The sequence below is a fragment of the Schistocerca cancellata genome, unplaced genomic scaffold (genome assembly GCF_023864275.1).
Source record: "Schistocerca cancellata isolate TAMUIC-IGC-003103 unplaced genomic scaffold, iqSchCanc2.1 HiC_scaffold_607, whole genome shotgun sequence".
In the NCBI taxonomy this organism is placed as follows: Eukaryota; Metazoa; Arthropoda; class Insecta; order Orthoptera; family Acrididae; genus Schistocerca; species Schistocerca cancellata.
Window position 1 is genome coordinate 12,501 of NW_026046618.1, and position 5,000 is coordinate 17,500.

Here is a 5,000-nt window from a genome sequence, read left to right on the forward strand (position 1 = left end):
AATCGCTCCACCAACTAAGAACGGCCATGCACCACCACCCACCGAATCAAGAAAGAGCTATCAATCTGTCAATCCTTCCGGTGTCCGGGCCTGGTGAGGTTTCCCGTGTTGAGTCAAATTAAGCCGCAGGCTCCACTCCTGGTGGTGCCCTTCCGTCAATTCCTTTAAGTTTCAGCTTTGCAACCATACTTCCCCCGGAACCCAAAAGCTTTGGTTTCCCGGAGGCTGCCCGCCGAGTCATCGGAGGAACTGCGGCGGATCGCTGGCTGGCATCGTTTATGGTTAGAACTAGGGCGGTATCTGATCGCCTTCGAACCTCTAACTTTCGTTCTTGATTAATGAAAACATACTTGGCAAATGCTTTCGCTTCTGTTCGTCTTGCGACGATCCAAGAATTTCACCTCTAACGTCGCAATACGAATGCCCCCGCCTGTCCCTATTAATCATTACCTCGGGTTCCGAAAACCAACAAAATAGAACCGAGGTCCTATTCCATTATTCCATGCACACAGTATTCAGGCGGGCTTGCCTGCTTTAAGCACTCTAATTTGTTCAAAGTAAACGTGCCGGCCCACCCAGACACTCAATAAAGAGCACCTTGGTAGGATTTCAACGGGGTCCGCCTCGGGACGCACGAACACGCACGAGGCGGTCGCACGCCTTCGGCTCGCCCCACCGGCAGGACGTCCCATGATACATGCCAGTTAAACACCGACGGGCGGTGAACCAACAGCGTGGGACACAAATCCAACTACGAGCTTTTTAACCGCAACAACTTTAATATACGCTATTGGAGCTGGAATTACCGCGGCTGCTGGCACCAGACTTGCCCTCCAATAGATACTCGTTAAAGGATTTAAAGTGTACTCATTCCGATTACGGGGCCTCGGATGAGTCCCGTATCGTTATTTTTCGTCACTACCTCCCCGTGCCGGGAGTGGGTAATTTGCGCGCCTGCTGCCTTCCTTGGATGTGGTAGCCGTTTCTCAGGCTCCCTCTCCGGAATCGAACCCTGATTCCCCGTTACCCGTTACAACCATGGTAGGCGCAGAACCTACCATCGACAGTTGATAAGGCAGACATTTGAAAGATGCGTCGCCGGTACGAGGACCGTGCGATCAGCCCAAAGTTATTCAGAGTCACCAAGGCAAACGGACCGGACGAGCCGACCGATTGGTTTTGATCTAATAAAAGCGTCCCTTCCATCTCTGGTCGGGACTCTGTTTGCATGTATTAGCTCTAGAATTACCACAGTTATCCAAGTAACGTGGGTACGATCTAAGGAACCATAACTGATTTAATGAGCCATTCGCGGTTTCACCTTAATGCGGCTTGTACTGAGACATGCATGGCTTAATCTTTGAGACAAGCATATGACTACTGGCAGGATCAACCAGGGAGCTGCGTCAACTAGAGCTGAGCAGCCGGCCGCCCGGGAGTGTGTCCCAGGGGCCCGCGCGAACACGCAAGCGTCCGCTCAATTATTCTGCAAACAGGAGGAGGCTGAGCTCCCCTGCACAATACACCTCGAAACCCTCTCAGGTCCCGGCGGCGCGCAGCGCCGTCCTAAGTACTTGGTCGGGTTCGAGAGAGGCGCAATCGCCCGGAGTTAGGCGAGTAGACGCTTTAGGTGCGACCACCCGTGCTCCCAACTGAGCTTGCCGCTGCCGACAGAGGCCCGGGAGCGTGCTGTCGTGGCATTGCCGGCGGGAGACAACACGCGCCACCTACGGTGACCGGCAGCTCCAACGCCAGCGCCACAGAAGGGCAAAGGCCCCACGTGGGTGCCGAAGCGAACTCTCCCAGCACAGCGCACGTGCCAACACGTCTGCACAACTGCGATACAAACCACCAGCGAGAACCGCTGGGGCGACCGAGCAGCAGACGGCGTCGCGGCGCCGAGTGCCGGGCGGCGGCGCATCCTCAACGCACACAGTCCTCAGTCGGACCAGCACACTGCAGATGTCCACCGCGCTTCGCACCGGGCCCGCGAGGACCCACTTTGGCCGCCCGGCGCCGCGCGCAGGGTGCCCCGGCGCGCAGCTGCGCCGCCTGCCGCGTCCGTCGGCCGGCGCGCCTGCCACTGGGCGCCCCCACCAGCCGGCTGTAGCGCGTGCGCCCACGCACCGCGCGGCCAGCACGCCGGGCGGCCCCCCCTCACCGGCCGGGGACGGTCCCACCCAGCCACCGCCGCGTATCGCTTCACACACAGATTTGCCCTTACTGATTTACCTCCAGCAACAACAACCGCACCACAATGGGTTTACCAGTTGTTCATTTGCGTAACGTCACCAGCAAACGTAGACGTCCATCCCAGTTTGCAAATGCAACGATTATTGCATACCTGTCTGTTAGGTGTCACGACACACTACGTCTGCCCACATACACGCAACAAAATGTGCACGACTAGAGAACACGTGGGAGGTGGCCCCCTACGTATGCGATGTCCATTACGAGACCGACTGTCAACCAGCATCTGTACCATGTCGCAGATGTGGAACGCGGTGCACCATGCTATCACACTGTGTGAGAAGAGACGACTACGTTTGAATACACGCGCCACTACATCAACAGACGGCTCATGCTGATCGCCATCCAGGGCGTCCGTTAATCCCACACGTCTCTATGGCGTACCACACTGCAATGTAGCTGTTATGGGGAGACGGCACGTGGCTGAGTGCACAACATTTGGACCGTATGGTTCGCTGTTGTTGGGCGCAGTCGTTGTACGGTCACACATGTGCCACAGCGTATCATGCAGTACATACGGACCTATGTGCAGTACAATGTGAGGGTTAAGCTTACGACATCAGCGGACAGTGGACACAGGCCGTACCACGACGTAGACTGAGCGCTTCGACATGCGAATGCCAGTGAACAGCTGCGAAGGGCATTGAACACGCAAGCACCTGAACGACCAGCGTGCGAAGGCAGGGGGGAGGGTGGGGGCGATGTACATCCTGCAGTCGTCCACATTACAGTGTACAGCGGGAGCATGTAAAAAGTAAGCAACACTTGCGAAGTGTTGAACATGAAACGATACACAAGAGGGTGGGCGGTGCGAGTAGCGAACTATATTCAGAGGGTTGTGGTTAGACAACACTGGATTAATGTAACGTGTCATATGCCAATTACAGAGCAGGTTAAGGCACAACTTGGGTTAGGTTAAGGCACAACGTGGGTTAGGTTAAGGCACAACTTGGGTTAGGTTAAGGCACAACGTGGGTTAGGTTAAGGCACAACGTGGGTTAGGTTAAGGCACAACGTGGGTTAGGTTAAGGCACAACGTGGGTTAGGTTAAGGCACAACGTGGGTTAGGTTAAGGCACAACGTGGGTTAGGTTAAGGCACAACGTGGGTTAGGTTAAGGCACAACGTGGGTTAGGTTAAGGCACAACGTGGGTTAGGTTAAGGCACAACGTGGGTTAGGTTAAGGCACAACGTGGGTTAGGTTAAGGCACAACGTGGGTTAGGTTAAGGCACAACGTGGGTTAGGTTAAGGCACAACGTGGGTTAGGTTAAGGCACAACGTGGGTTAGGTTAAGGCACAACGTGGGTTAGGTTAAGGCACAACGTGGGTTAGGTTAAGGCACAACGTGGGTTAGGTTAAGGCACAACGTGGGTTAGGTTAAGGCACAACTTGGGTTAGGTTAAGGCACAACTTGGGTTAGGTTAAGGCACAACTTGGGTTAGGTTAAGGCACAACTTGGGTTAGGTTAAGGCACAACTTGGGTTAGGTTAAGGCACAACTTGGGTTAGGTTAAGGCACAACTTGGGTTAGGTTAAGGCACAACTTGGGTTAGGTTAAGGCACAACGTGGGTTAGGTTAAGGCACAACGTGGGTTAGGTTAAGGCACAACGTGGGTTAGGTTAAGGCACAACGTGGGTTAGGTTAAGGCACAACGTGGGTTAGGTTAAGGCACAACGTGGGTTAGGTTAAGGCACAACGTGGGTTAGGTTAAGGCACAACGTGGGTTAGGTTAAGGCACAACGTGGGTTAGGTTAAGGCACAACGTGGGTTAGGTTAAGGCACAACGTGGGTTAGGTTAAGGCACAACGTGGGTTAGGTTAAGGCACAACGTGGGTTAGGTTAAGGCACAACGTGGGTTAGGTTAAGGCACAACGTGGGTTAGGTTAAGGCACAACGTGGGTTAGGTTAAGGCACAACGTGGGTTAGGTTAAGGCACAACGTGGGTTAGGTTAAGGCACAACTTGGGTTAGGTTAAGGCACAACGTGGGTTAGGTTAAGGCACAACTTGGGTTAGGTTAAGGCACAACTTGGGTTAGGTTAAGGCACAACTTGGGTTAGGTTAAGGCACAACTTGGGTTAGGTTAAGGCACAACTTGGGTTAGGTTAAGGCACAACTTGGGTTAGGTTAAGGCACAACTTGGGTTAGGTTAAGGCACAACTTGGGTTAGGTTAAGGCACAACTTGGGTTAGGTTAAGGCACAACGTGGGTTAGGTTAAGGCACAACGTGGGTTAGGTTAAGGCACAACGTGGGTTAGGTTAAGGCACAACGTGGGTTAGGTTAAGGCACAACGTGGGTTAGGTTAAGGCACAACGTGGGTTAGGTTAAGGCACAACGTGGGTTAGGTTAAGGCACAACGTGGGTTAGGTTAAGGCACAACGTGGGTTAGGTTAAGGCACAACGTGGGTTAGGTTAAGGCACAACGTGGGTTAGGTTAAGGCACAACGTGGGTTAGGTTAAGGCACAACGTGGGTTAGGTTAAGGCACAACGTGGGTTAGGTTAAGGCACAACGTGGGTTAGGTTAAGGCACAACGTGGGTTAGGTTAAGGTAGAAATTGCGTTACATTGCGGTACAAATTGCGTTACATTGCGGTACAAATTGCGTTACATTGCGGTACAAATTGCGTTACATTGCGGTACAAATTGCGTTACATTGCGGTACAAATTGCGTTACATTGCGGTACAAATTGCGTTACATTGCGGTACAAATTGCGTTACATTGCGGTACAAATTGCGTTACATTGCGGTAC

At 53.1% G+C, this 5,000-nt stretch overlaps 1 non-coding gene across 1 annotated transcript in view; it reads right to left on the reverse strand.

The window, feature by feature from the left end:
* Positions 1-1,400, reverse strand: part of LOC126134561 (small subunit ribosomal RNA) — a 1,909-nt gene extending 509 nt beyond the window's left edge. The window contains exon 1 of the ribosomal RNA XR_007527768.1: positions 1-1,400. This exon is cut by the window's left edge and continues 509 nt beyond it. This is a non-coding gene — a ribosomal RNA (small subunit ribosomal RNA).
* Between the last annotated feature and the right edge of the window lie 3,600 nt (positions 1,401-5,000).